This window comes from Lithobates pipiens, unplaced genomic scaffold (assembly GCF_037356315.1).
Source record: "Lithobates pipiens isolate NorthernLeopardFrog02 unplaced genomic scaffold, aLitPip1_a1.2 Scaffold_28, whole genome shotgun sequence".
Lineage (NCBI taxonomy): Eukaryota > Metazoa > Chordata > Amphibia > Anura > Ranidae > Lithobates > Lithobates pipiens.
In genome coordinates, this window is record NW_027507789.1 from 145,314,478 (window position 1) to 145,329,589 (window position 15,112).

At 47.0% G+C, this 15,112-nt stretch overlaps 1 protein-coding gene across 1 annotated transcript in view; it reads left to right on the plus strand.

Moving 5' to 3' along the window:
- Positions 1-523: 523 nt before the first annotated feature.
- The window catches only part of GGA3 (golgi associated, gamma adaptin ear containing, ARF binding protein 3), a 198,585-nt gene continuing 183,996 nt past the window's right edge, over positions 524-15,112 (plus strand). The window contains exon 1 of the transcript XR_013263565.1: positions 524-621. The gene's annotated coding sequence lies outside the window, so the exon portion shown is untranslated. The remainder of the gene's footprint in view (positions 622-15,112) is intronic.

A 15,112-nucleotide genomic window follows, 5' to 3' on the forward strand; every position in this document is an offset into this window, starting at 1 on the left:
AAATTGGTCAGGACAGGAGGGGGGTTTAAGTGCCCAGTAAGCAAGTGGTTAAAGGAGCCAACGTACAGCTACAGTGATTTGTGGGAACGAGCTGATCTGCCACAGTATAATGATAGCGGTTGGTTGGCAGGTGGTTAAAGCGTTGCCTATGGAGAGTTATAAGCACCGTAGTTTTCTGGCATTCCACGGGCAGACACAGTTTTAATGTGTGACATGAGGTATCTAATTACTTGCCGTAACATCATTTTTCACATGATACATAAAAATTGGGCTAACTTTAATGTTTTTTTTTTTTTTTAATTCATGACAAAAGTGGCACACCCACGATTTTATTCTCTAGGGTCTCTGGTAATTTTCTAGCACATGTAGGAGCTGGCCCTGTTGTGAAGGTGTTAATATTGGGGGTGTGTGTCAGGCTGTACGGATATGGCAGCCCCCATGAGGTAGGTTTCAGTCAGACATCTCTGTCCATCGTTTTCTTCCCTCACAGGTGACGCTATACCTGTGGGTGGCCAGTAGGTGTCGCTGTGTCCGTGCACAGGTTGCGGCCTGCTCCATGTCCAACCGCGGCCTAACTTGAGCTGAGGAGCCCACGTAGAGCGGCCCGTGGAAATGTGAGAGGTGAGAGCACACGGGGGGTCCGGGGACGCCGCACTGCATGAGGGAAGGGGCGGTGTACACGGTGCGGGGTGTACATGGTGTGGGGGGTTCGGGAGTAGTCGGTGTTCCCGGAGACTGAGGAGGTTCTTATTCTATAGAGTATGGAGGCTGTGCTCCGTCAGTGTACACACAGGGCCCTCAATAGAACTCTATGACCTCCTCATACACTGCTCTCCCACCATCCCATCCTTAATAAAATGCCATTCAGGAAAAGAGTTTTAAGTTCTCCATCTCCTGTGCCTTCCTCCAGGTGCACTGTGAGGACCCCTCCCCCCATCATCCGAAATACATTATGACCAGTCACAGGTGAAGAACATTGATAGATTGGAAGCTCTGAGGAGCAGAGCCCTCCGATTCCTACTCTATTAAAGTGGTTGTAAACCCTTACAAACCACTTTGACCTACAGGTAAGCCTAGATTAAGGCTTACCTGTAGGTCCAAGAAATATCTCCTAAACCTATACGGTTTAGGAGATATTTGCCTGAAGACAGGCACCGCTGTCTACGGCGCACTGAGCGCGGCATTGTCAATGACGAAGATGCAGCGCGTGTCGGCTCCCGTGCGCTTGTGTGGGAGTGACGTCATCGTGGCTTCGCCGAATGACAGCGGCGGAGCTGCGAGACCCCACGAGAAGATGGATGCGCCGGACTACAGGGGACAGCGGTGACTTCGCTGGCTCCTGTGTCAGGTAAGTGACACATAATAGTCCGTTATGCTTTACCTTTGCAGAGGAAGTAAAGTGGATTGGAGTTCTACTGTCTGCCCTCAAGTTGTAAACTGTTGGCTATAAATCCTGTATAATAATAATAATTATCTCCTTACAATGGCATCTGCCAGTGATCTTAACACAGTAATTAAAGCATTTTTATATCACTGATCGATGTAGAAATGTCAATGATCCCAAAAGCTCTAAAGAGCAGGGCCCTCTGATCCCTCCTGTATTGATTTGTATTGTAAGTGTACTGTCTGCCCTCATATTGTAAAGCGCTGCGCAAACTGTTGGCGCTATATAAATCCTGAATAATAATAATGTCTCTAAAGTGTCTGATCTGTCGCAATACCGATAAAAATTGCAGATCGCAGCCATTACTAGTAAAAAAGAATAAGAAGAAAGAGGCCATAAATCCCTCCCATAGTTTGTAGATACTATAACGTTTGCGCAAACCAATCAATATATGCTTATTGCGATTTTTTTTTTTTTTTTTTTTTTTTTTTAACCAAAATTATGTAGAATATATATTGGCGTAAACTGATGAAGAAATGTGTTTTTTTAAAAAACATTTTGGGGGATATTTATTATAGCAAAAAATTCAAAATTGGCAGTCCTTTTTTTTTTTTTTTTTTTTTTTTTTTTTTTTTTGTTTATAGTGCAAAAAATAGAAACTGCAGAGGTGATCAGATGGCACCAAAATGTAAGCTCTATTTGTGGGGAAAAAAGGACGTCAATTTTGTTTGGGAGCCACGTCGCACAACCACGCAATTGTCAGTTAAAGCGACGCAGTGCCGAATCGCAAAAAGGGCTCTGGTCTTTGGCCAGCAAAATGGTCCGGGGCTTAAGTGGTTAACTGACAATTGCGCGGTCATGCAACGTTGTACCCAAACAAAATTTGCGTCCTTTTTCCCCACAAATAGAGCTTTAAAGTGGAGGGCCACCCTGAAAAACAAAAACATTTTAAAAATTAGAAAAAAATCTAAAAAAAAAAAAAATGAAAAAATATATTTTTTTTTTACTTACCAGAAATGCCTGTTGCTAGGCACTTTATCCTAATCTTCCTCTTCCTCCTCTGCGGAGATCTTCTGTCTTCGTCGTGGCGTCTTCTGGGTAATGAGTCGCGCTGTGTTCTGGGAACTGTGTGTTCCAGAACACAGCGCGTCCCATTCGGAAAGCGCTGCGGGACTCGCGCATGCGCAGTAGCTGCGGGACTCGCGCATGCGCAGTAGGAAACGGGCAGTGAAGCCATAAGGCTCCACTGCCTGTTTCCCTTACAGGGAATGGCGGCGCCGGGACCCGAGAGCCGAGGGATGGGTCGGCCTCGGGCGGCCGACATCGCGGGCGCCCTGGACAGGTGAGTGTGTTTATTAAGTCAGCAACTGCAGTGTTTGCAGCTGCTGACTTTTTTTTTTTTTTTTTTTTTTTTAACCGGCCCTCCTCTTTAACTGACACTTGCGCGGTTGTGCGATGTGGCTCCCAAACAAAATTGATGTGATCCCCCCCTCCCCCACCCCCATTCATAGAGCTTTCTTTTGGTGGTATTTGATCACCTCTGCGTTTTTATTTTTTGCGCTATAAACAAAAAAAGAGCGACAATTTTGAAAAAAAAACGCATTCTTTTTCACTTTTTGCTATAATAAATATCCCCCAAAAATATATATAAAAAAAGTTTAGGCCGATACGTATTCTTCTACATATTTCTGGTAAAAAAAAATAATCGCAATAAGCGATTATTGATTAGTTTGCGCAAACGTTATAGCGTTTACAAAATAGGGGATAGTTTTATGGCATTTTTATTAATTATTTTATATATATATAATATAATTTTTTTTTTTTTTACAGTGATTTATTTATTTTTATTGTGACTGCGACATTATGGCGGACACATCGGACATTTTAAACACTTTTTTTGGGACCATTGTCATTTATACAGCAATCAGTGCTATACAAATGCACCGATTCCTGTGTAAATGACACTGGCAGTGAAGGGGTTAACCACTAGGTGGCAGTGTAGGGGTTAAGTGTGTCCTAGGGGTGTGTTGCTAACTGTGAGGGGGCGTGGCTGTGTTTTACACATCACTGATCTCTGCTCCAATCACAGGGAGCAGAGCTCAGTGACAATGTTTCTAGGCAGAACAGGGAGATGCTTGTTTACTTTAGCATCTCCCCGTTCTTCCTCCCTGTAAGACGTTCGCGGGTATGCCCAAGGCGATTGAGCTCATGGGACCTGCGATTGGATTAACTCACGGAGGTGGCGACTGGCGCGCGGACGCAGTGGTAAATTTTATAGGGACGTACCTGTACGCCCATTTGCCTGTCCGTGCCATTCTGCCGATGTACATCGGCGTGCGCCGGTCAGGAAGTGGTTAAAGTGATGCAGTGCCAAATTGTAAAAAGTGCTCTGGTCAGGAAAGGAGTAAAATCTTCCGGGGCTGAAGTGGTTAAAGGATGCTGAATTGGTACTAAGGGGGCCCAAGGTGTGCCAAGAAAATATCCCCCACACCATTACACCACTGCCAGCCTGAACCATTGATACAAGGCAGGATGGATCCATGCTTTCATGTTGTTTACACCAAATTCTGACCCTACATCTGAAATTGTGACTTATCAGACCAGGCAATGTTTTTCCAATCTTCTATTTTCCAAATTTGGTGAGTCTGTGCAAATTGTAGCCTCGGTTTCCCATTCTTAGCTGACAGGAGTGGCACCCGCTGTGGTCTTCTGCTGCTGTAGCCTATTTGCTTCAAGGTTCAATGTGTGTTCAGAGATGGTATTCTGCATACCTTGTTTGTAACAAGTGGTAATTTGAGTTACTGTTGCTTTTCTGTCATCTGCCCATTCTCCTCTGACATCAGCAAGGCATTTTTGTCCACACAACTCCCGATCACTGGATATTTTCTCTTTTTCTGACCATTCTCTGTAAACCCTAGAGATGGTTGTGTGTGAAAATCCCAGTAGATCAGCAGTTTTTGAAATACTCAGACCTACCCGTCTGGCACCAACAACCATGACACATTCAAAGTCGCTTAAATCCCCTTTCTTCCCCATTCTAATGCTCAGTTTGAACTTCAGCAAGTCATCTTCACCACGTCTAAATGGATTGAGTTGCTGCCTTGTGATTGGCTGATTAGTAATTTGTGTTACCAAGCAATTGAACAGGTGTACATAATAAAGTGTCCGGTGAGTGCATATTAGGCAGCAAGTAAACATGTTGCCCCTGAAGTTGATAGCAGAAAATATGGGCAAGTTTGAGAATCTGAGCGATTCTGAGAAGGACCAAACTGTAATGGCTAGATGACTGGATCAGAACAACTCGAAACTGCAGCTCTTGTGGGATGTTCCAGGCCTGCGGTGGTCAGGACCTATCAAAAGAAGCCAAGGAAGGCAAACCAGCCACAGGGTAAAACTCATTGATGGGGGGTGGGGATAGAAAGCTGGCCCTTTTGTAGTCCAATCCAATAGAGCTATTGTAACCCAAACTGCTCACAAAGTTCACACTGGTTCTAATAGAAAGATGTCAGAACTAGTGATAACCCTATTTTCAGCAGCCGAAATTTCAGTGTATCAGCGATTTGCCAATAGAAAAAAAGGCACAGAAAATGCATACAATTTTTTGCTGCGATTTTTACCACGATTTTAGCCCCTGGTTACACCAATGGCGACATTGAAATTTCAAAGCAGTACTACTACAGGTGCAACTTGGAAGACATCTGTGACTTCATGCACAAATGTCTATGCAAGTCCGATGGAGTTGGAGTTGCCCCAATTTGACTCCTTACATTGCGGATAATGGGGTGAGACTTGTCATGCGATTTAAAAAAACTCATGACGAGTTGCACCGGTGTCACTGGGGGGGGGGGGGGGATTACTGTGCTTATGGTGTGTTTTTCATAGGTCATGTTAAAAACTGCATAAAAAAACAGAACAGGGTTGCGTTATTGATGTGTTCTTGCGTTTTCAATGCATTTGAACGGGGAGGTTCGTTTTTTGGTGCAGTTTTTTTTTTTTTTTTTTTTTTACTGACCAAAAATGCAGCAAGCAAGATTTAACGCCACAATAGAAGCGCAATGGACCAGTGTGAAGACATAAATACATAGAATTTAAAAGGATGCATTGTTCATGAGTTTTTCTTGGACCAAAGGTGCCGAAAATGGCTGACAATAAATTCATTTAAATTCATGATATTAATTAAAAAGTCGAATATTATATGTAGCACTAACCCCCGAAGGACCTGTTGGTTAGATTGGGCTTACCGTTACCTTCTTTCTCCTCACTTCACGTCTAGGGGTGTCCTGTGGTAGATGGCTCAGTAACTTGAGAGACTGACGATAGATCCACTTAAATGGATTTTATTTTCAAAAAACGTAGACAACGAATAGTCTCTTAAAATGGGATCAGAGGGTTGGAAAGGAAAGTTCAGGTACTCTTAGCGTCAAAGTCAATGTTGAAGAACTTGCTTACTTTGACTGCATCCAGAGAATAGCCATTCACAACTGGATGTTCACTCAAGTTGGACAGTCCCTCTCTCACAAGGTCTAGCAGCCAACAAGGTGCTTACTCAGGAACAAGTCTCTGCCACAGACGTTGTTGTAGAACATACAGGAATACGTCTCTGCCACAGACGTTGTAGAACACGTAGGAAACTAAACTTGTAGAACACTGGATCTTTCAGCCAGCTTGGTGATATCCACAAGACCGAATTCTCTTGGGTACTTCAGCCCTTCCAGGCTCTTACTAATAAACCAACCAGTATGTGGTCTTCTGAAGAGTCCTCCCCTGGAATGCTTGAAGTTAATGGGTCTCTCCCAAACCGGAGACGGCACCCAACCACCTCAGAATCCTCCTTTTAGTTTCCTTGCCTCGGGCTAGCCAGCCCCGAGACAAAAGATCGGGTGGTTCCGCACCCCAGGCCATAGCCTTCCTGGGGGCTGGTCAGGAGGACCAGGACCATGACGTCAGTACATCCTGTCCTGACTGTATGGTCCAGAGTCTGCCGGACAATCCGCCCATGTGTGGGCTCTGGCAAACTTTTTTTTCCCCAAAAGTCCGGTGGACTTGGAAAGAAGTTTTGACTCAAAATTGTCCGCTGGACTGACAATCCAGCTGTCTGTGTGCTAGTCCGCCGGACTTTTGAAATGAACGGACTTGCCCGCACACAGAGAAAAGTCTGTTCGTTTTGAACGAGGCCCCAGGTAGACGGGACTAGCGAAGGAGGTCAATGTTGCCGCCTCCATCGGCGAGACATGACGCTGGCCCCGTTACCTGGTATGAACTTAAAGGGGAAGCCCTACGCCAAAAAAACGGCGTGGAGGTCCCCCAAAGTCCATATCAGACCCTTATCCGAGCATGCAGCCCGGCAGGTCAGGTCAGTCAAAGCACCTTGATGACAAGGGCCTCTTCCCGACAACCCTGGCCGTTGGTTGTTTGGGTCTGCGGGCGAGGGGCTTATTGGAATCCGGGAGCTCCCTTTAATAAGGGGGCCCCCAGATACCAGCCCCCCACCCTATGTTAATGAGTATGGCGTACAATCTACCCCTACCCATTCACCTGGTGAAAAAAGTGTAAATAAAACGCAACACAAGGTTTTAAAATAATTTATTGCACAGCTCCGCTGGTCTTCCGTCTTGGGGGTCTTCTCGCCGGAGGAGCCCAGCTTTCTTCTTCGATGCCGTTGTCTGGGGGTCTTCTTCCGACTTCGGGGGTCTTGTCCCCCTCTTCGGTTCTTCTTGCCGGGCCTCCGCTTCCTTCTTCCAGCTCTTTTACTAGCGGTGGCCTAGTCTTCTGTCGTCGCCGCCGCCTTTTCTTCTTCTTCTCTTCTTCTTCCTTGAGATGTTGACTCGATGCTGTCTCTGGCCGCAATGACAGGGACGTGTTGTGCTGCGACTTGTATAGGGACAAGGGGTGATGTCCCCACCCCTTATGATGTCACAGCCAGGGAGGATGCTGGGACTGTGACAACATAAGGGGGCGGGGTCACCATGTGACTTCATTCAGTGACCCCGCCCCTTGTCCCTATATAAGTCGCCGCACAACACGTCCCTGTCATTGCGGCCAGAGACAGCATTGAGTCAACATCTCAAGGAAGAAGAAGAGAAGGAGGCGACAGCGACAGAAGACCGGGCCACCGCTAGTAAAAGAGCTGGAAGAAGAAAGCGGAGGCCCGGCAAGAGGAACCGAAGAGGGGGACAAGACCCCCGAAGTCGGAAGAAGAGGCGGCGGCGACGAAGAAGAAAGCCGGGCTCCTCCGCTAGTAAAAGAGCTAGCAGAAGATAGCGGCGAGAAGACCTCCCAAGACAGAAGACCACCGGAGCTGTGCAATAAATTATTTTAAAAACGTGTTGTGTTTTTTCTTTACACTTTTTTCCACCAGGCGAATGGGTAGGGGTACATGGTACCCCAATACTCATTCACATAGGGTGGGGGGCTGGTATCTGGGGGCCCACTTATTAAAGGGGGCTCCCGGATTCCATTGCCCCCCGCCCGCAGACCCTGACAACCAACGGCCAGGGTTGTCGGAAAGAGGCCTTTGTCCTCATCAACATGGGGACAAGGTGCTTTGGGGTGGGGGGGCCCCTTCCCCAAAGCACCCCCCATGTTGAGGACACGTGGCCTGGTTCGGCTCAGGAGGGGGGGGGGGGGAGTACTTGCTCGTCCCCTCCCCCTTTCCTGACCGGCCAGGCTGCATGCTCGGATAAGGGTCTGATATGGACTTTGGGGGGGACCCCCACGCCGTTTTTTGGCGTAGGGCTTCCCCTTTAAGTCCATACCAGTGACGGGGCCAGCGAGGTGTCAATCTCGCGGCCAAAGGTGGCGACATTGACCTCCTTCGCTAGTCCCGTCTACCTGGAGCCGCATTCAAAATGAACGGACTTTCCTCTGTGTCTGGGCAAGTCCGTTCGTTTTAAAAGTCCGGTGGACTCCCGCCATAGTCTGGCGGTTTGTCCACTGCACCTAGTCTGCCGGAAAAGTCTGGCCGTGTGTGGGCAGGTCCGCTCGTTTGGAAAGTCCACCGGACCTCCGCTTCAAAGTCTGGAGGTTTGTCCACCAGACTAATTCAGCCGGATAGTCCGATCAGGTGTACGCGGCATAAGGCACACTGTGCAGTGAAATGTTAGTACAGGAGAGGCTGAACGGGGAGGCTGGAGTTCAGTAGCGCTAAGCTCGGGCATCCTCCAATCTCATCTCTAACCCAAAGTCTGAACTTCTCTATTTTTTTTTGTACTCCAGTGAGCCACATGCCAGGTCATTCCTGGCCCTCCCTCCAGCCATGATCTTCCTGCATTACATAGGGAAACACAGAGAGTTCATAATAGGAGATGCAACATAAGACATGTAATGAATACAGAAATTATTTTAATGGCCAACCTGTCCCCTTCAATTACTTAAAGTGCACCCATCCCTAGATAGTATTCTCCACATTTTACCCATTTAGTTTGTGTGAAAATCCCCCTGATACATCTCCATCAATCAGCCAGTCCTCCCGCAGCTCTCCTTCCTCTGTATGAACACTGTCACATGTGCCCCATACCTGGAGAGACTGGCAGTGAGAGGCAGCAGTGCCTGGGATCTCACATCTACAGCTATGAGGAACGGGCACACTCACATCCCAGGAAGGGTGAGGAGATTTTCTGGAGGCGTTCCAGACACAGGGCTTCATTTTTCCAAGTACCGCTTGGGCATAATGGCTTCTAAATGTTCCCTATAAGGCCCCTTTCACACAGACCGATCGGGTCCACCTGTCTGTTTTTTTTTAGGCAGACCTAATCAGACCATCCATTGCCTTCTATGGAGTGTCGGATGTCAGTACACATGTGTCCATTGACACCCACCAACATCCGAGCCCGCTAAAAACAGACTAATGGGGGATCCATTCCCCCATCTGTCTGGTTAAAGCGGAGGTCCACCCTAAAGTGGACCTTCCGCTCATTGGAACCCTCCCCCCCTCCCACGCCACAATTGGCACCTTTCAGGGGGGAGGGGGGTGCAGGTACCTGTACAGTACAGGTATCTGCACCCAATTCCGGTGTAGATTCTGCAGAAGGTACGCTCCTTTCCAAAGGTCCCCCGCTGCCTGCTGGGAAACACACGGATCCCAGCGACAGCGGGGACCATCCTTATTGTGCAGCGCGACTCGAAAGGCTCCACTTCCTGATTCCCATACCCAAGATGGCGGTGGCAGCACCCGAGAGACGATCGAGAGATCGGCTTCGGGTGCTGACATCGTGGGCGCGCTGGGCGGGTAAGTGTCATTATTTTAAAAGTCAGCAGCTGCAGTATTTTTAGCTGCTGGCTTTTAAAAAAACAAAACAAAAAAAAACGGTGGACTCCCGCTTTAATCGGATTGGATGACAGTCAGATGGAAACAGACAAGATTTCCATTTCCATCCGACCGCCCCATAGAGAACAGGCTGTGTCCATTCTGCAGCGGTGTAGGTGCGGACCTGCCATCCACCTGATCAGCGGACAGATTCCCTGCTGATCAGGTGGATCCGCTTGCGGACTCTGACTGTGTGAAAGGGGCCTAACGCAGCAAAGCTTTACTTTTTAAGAATGAAAATACACTATATTACCAAAAGTATTGGTCCAAATCATTTGGTAGAGGATGATTATGGTGTGGGGTTGTTTTTCAGGGGTTGGGCTTGGCCCCTTAGTTCCATTAAAGGGAACTTTTAAGGTGTCAGGATACCAAGACATTTTGGACAATTTCATACTCCCAACTTTGTGGGAACAGTTTTGGGATGAGAAGGTCCATGAAGACATGAGTGAGCGAGTTTGGGGTGGAGAAACTTGACTGGCCTGCACAGAGTCCTGACCTCAACGCAATAGAACACCTTTGGGATGAATTAGAGCAGAGACTGAGAGCCAGGCCTTCTCGTCCAACATCAGTGCCTGACCTCACAAATGCGCTTTTGGAAGAATGGTCAAACATTCCCATAGACACAGTCCTAACCCTTGTGGACAACCCTCCCAGAAGAGTTGAAGCTGTTATATCTGCAAAGGGTGGGCCAACTCAATATAAAAGTTCATGTGTGTTTACCCACTTCAGCCCCGGACCAATTAACAGCCTAAGGCTCGGTTCACACAGGGGCGACTTGTCCAGGCGACTTTGCCGCCTGACAAGTCGCGCCCGTTCTGTACTACGGAACCGTTCTAATAGGAGCGACTCAAGTCGCTCCGACTTATAAAAAAGGTTCCTGTACTACTTTTGTGGCGACTTCGGGCGACTTGCATTGACTTCTATACAGAAGTCGTTTTGCAAGTCGCCGCTGAGGTCGCGGCGCTGCAAGTCGCGCCGCCTACTGTGAACCGAGCCTTAGGACCAGAGGTCTTTTTACAATTTTGCACTGCACTGCTTTAACTGGTAATTGCGCGGTCATGCAATGTTGTACCCAAACGAAATTTGCGTCCTTTTCTTCCCACAAATAGAGCTTTCTTTTGATGGTATTTGATTGCCTCTGCGATTTTTATTATATATATATATATATATATATATATATATATATATATATATATGGAAAAAGACCAAAAATTTTGAGAAAAAATTATATTTTCTACTTTTTGTTATAAGAAAAATCGAATAAACTCAATTTTAGTCATACATTTAGGGCAAAATGTATTCAGCCACATGTCTTTAGTAAAAAAAATTGTCATAAGTGTATATTTATTGGTTTGCACAAAAGTTATAGCGTCTACAAACTAGAGTACATTTTCTGGAATTTACACAGCTTTTAATTTAAGACTGCCTATCTCATTTCTTGAGGTGCTAAAATGGCAGGGCAGTACAAACCCCCCCCCCCCCCCAAATGACCCCATTTTGGAAAGTAGACACCCCAAGGAAGTTGTGGAGAGGCATGTTGAGCCCATTGAATATTTTTTTTTTTTTTGTCCCAAGTGATTGAATAATGACACAAAAAAAAAAAACTTACAAAAAGTTGTCACTAAATGATATATTGCTCACACATGCCATAGTTGTATGTGGAATTGTACCCCAAAATATATTCTGCTGCTTCTCCTGAGTACGGGGATACCACATGTGGGACTTTTTGGGAGTCTAGCTGCGTACGGCACCCCAAAAACCAATCGCTGCCTTCAGGGTTTCTAAGGGTGCAAATTTTTGATTTCACTCCTCACTACCTATCACAGTTTCGAAGGCCATAAAATGCCAAAATAGCAAAAAAAAAAACCAAATGACCCCATTTTGGAAAGTAGACACCCCAAGCTATTTACTGAGAGGCATGTTGAGTCCATGAAATATTTTATATTTTGCCACAAGTTGCAGGAATTTTGCAGGAATTTTACAATTTTTTTTTTTTTTTGCACAAAGTTGTTACTAAATGATATATTGCTCACACATGCTATGGGCATAAGTCTAATTGCACCCCAAAATAAATTCTGCTGCTTCTCCCGAGTACAGGGATAGCACATGTGGGGGACTTTTTGGGAGCCTAGCCATGTACGGGACCCTGAAAACCAAGCACTGCCTTCCGGATTTAAATATAAAATGCTACCAAAAAAAACTGTTAGCGATCGCAGGGATCAGGCCTGACTCTGCGATCGCTGCAGTTATGTGTTTAGTGTTTTGTAAGTGACAGTGATCGATCGATACTGCACTTGGGTGGGCTGGACAGAGGGGCAAAACGCAGGTGCTAGCAGGTATCTGGGCTGATCCTGCTAACAATGCGTTTTTTTTGGAACCCTAAACTGCTGGGGACACTAGTATAGATCTGATCAGATCACATATTGATCTGTTCAGATTCTATACCACTACGGGAGGTTTATGCTTTGCGTGTGGGTGTTGGCGGTACTGGCACTAACCTAGCGCTGCCTGGGGCGACGCAGACCCTGACCCTTAAACCTAATTGATATCACCCGCCGGGTGATTAGGGGGTTAAACCTTTATTGGGTAATAAATGGTGGGTGCCCTGATGCTATAAAAAGCAAACTAACCAGAGTCACCCGTGACACTTATACGGTGATCACTGGTGAAAAAGTTAACTAGGGGCAATCAGGGGGTTCAAATTTTTATTAGGTAGTATATGGGGGTCCCTGGCGCTATATAAAAACCTGACGGGGAACCTAAATAACTAACTGGCTAACCAGCGTCACCAGTGACACTTATACTGTGATCGCTGGTGAAAGGGTTAACTAGGGGCAATCAGGGGGTTACTACCATTATTGGGTAGTATATGGGGGTACCTAGCGCTATAAAAACCTGGCGGTGAACCTAAAAAAATAACTAGCTACCTAGCGACACTAATGCAGCGATCAGAAAAATTATCGCTTAGTGACACTGGCAAAAGGGGTGAAAGGGTTAACTCTAGGGGTAATCAGGGGGTTAAACCTTTATTGGGGGGTGGTAGGGGGCTACCCTGGACCTAACACTAACTGCCCTGGCAGTTTTTACTTTTACAACTGACACTGAATGCAGTGATGATCATTGCAATCAGTGACACTGTGACTGGGGGGGGGGGGGTTTGTGTGCCTACATGTCAGTGTAGTGTTGGTGCACACTTACTTTCTGTCTTCTCCTCGTAGTCCGGTCAAAAAGACCACCCCGAGGAGAATGACATCACTTCCTCCCTGCCTGTGTATACAATACACAGTGGGAGGAAGCTTCTCATTTGCCAGGAGCGATCGAGAGGGGATGGCCAGAAACCAACGGCCATCCCCTCATCGCTCCTGAAGCGAAACGGACCACCGTATCCAGCGGGAGGGGGTCCGATCGGACCCCCACCCGCTGGAAGGCAAGCACGTACATGTACGTGCTTGTGACTGTACAAGCACGTACATGTACGTGCTTGTGCCTGTACATGCCATTGCAATGACGTACATTGCAATGACGTACATTTGCAATACGGCGGTCCTTAAGTGGTTAAAGGCAGGTGTCCCAGTACTTTTGGTAATGTAGTGTACCTCTGCATAGGCTGTAGTGCAGTGGGCTGCATTATAGGTTCCTGTCTCAGCTCTCATGAATGACAACACTTATGTGTCCCCATTCATGAGAGAGGATATGATATCATGCATGGGGTAGGGCTGGGTTGTGCTGGGTGGGGCTTGTTGAATGGGCACCGAAAACATTCCTAGGGAGTGCCTGCCAGCAGCAACATTCAGCTGCAAAGGGCAACTGTTGTCAGTGAAAGGAGGGTTGCTGAATGTCTGGATTCTATGGTTTTCTTTTTTTTTTCTTTTCAAATATAAGTTTTATTAAATACACACACACACAGGGAGAAATCCCATTATTACAATAAAAGTAAAGATGTCATTACACATGAAATACAGTGTGTTTGAAATCATTAAGCATGCTGCATCCATATCATCCACGCGTGTATGGGAAAATCGTGTAACTCGGTATACATGTGAAAATGTCGGACAGGGTCCTCCCGTCTCTTTTTCAATAACAGTACTAGAATAGTAGTAGTAGTAGTAGTAGTAGTAGTAGTAGTAGTAGAACTAAGAAAGAGTGGCAGGGAATAAGGTGAGCGGGGGGACCAAGACAGGGCGAGGGTGCTGCGAAATAATACCACTCTAAGGCACTATGTCCCCAGGAGGTTTGTCCCCTCGTTGGAGTAAATAAAGATGCTCCAAAGACTCCAGGTCTTTGTGTATTTCTCCTGATTGTGTTGCACATTGAGAATCAAGTCTTCCATTTTGTTTATCTCTTCCACCTTTCTCAGCCAGCACCCAATGGTTGGTGGGCACTGCTGTTGCCAGTAGAGGGGTGTGCACACCTTAGCGGCGTTTAATAGATGTCTTATTAGTGATTTTTTTATTTATTTTTTGTAGGTTTTGGCTGAGATTTTTGATAGATTCGATAGGAAGAACGATGTGTCTGCTGGAATTTTGTATTCTATAAACTTTTGTGTTATACGGCGTACATTTTCCCAAAAGTTCTTAAAGCGGGGTTCCACCCTAAAGTGGAACTTCCGCTCATCGGAACCCCGGAACCCTCCCCTCCTCCGGTGTCACAGTTGTCACCTTTCAGGGGGGAGGGGGGTGTAGATACCTGTCTAAGACAGGTATTTGCACCCACTTCCGGGTAGGGATGCACCGAATGGGTTTTTTGGTGCCGAAACCGATACCGAAAATGAAAAATACACTAGGCCGGAAACCGAAACCGATACCGAAACAGCACCGATACCGAAAATGACTGTTTTAAAAAAATATTTTTATACAGGAGGTGGTCAGAGACTGGGGACATGGTTCAGGAGGTGGTCAGAGACTGGGGACATGGTTCAGGAGGTGGTCAGAGACTGGGGACATGGTTCAGGAGGTGGCCAGAGACTGGGGACATGGTTCAGGAGGTGGCCAGAGACTGGAGACATGGTTCAGGAGGTGGCCAGAGACTGGCGACATGGTTCAGGAGGTGGCCAGAGACTGGCGACATGGTTCAGGAGGTGGCCAGAGACTGGCGACATGGTTCAGGAGGTGGCCAGAGACTGGCGACATGGTTCAGGAGGTGGCCAGAGACTGGCGACATGGTTCAGGAGGTGGCCAGAGACTGGCGACATGGTTCAGGAGGTGGCCAGAGACTGGCAACATGGTTCAGGAGGTGGCCAGAGACTGGCGACATGGTTCAGGAGGTGGCCAGAGACTGGCGACATGGTTCAGGAGGTGGCCAGAGACTGGCGACATGGTTCAGGAGGTGGCCAGAGACTGGCGACATGGTTCAGGAGGTGGCCAGAGACTGGCGACATGGTTCAGGAGGTGGCCAGAGACTGGCGACATGGTTCAGGAGGTGGC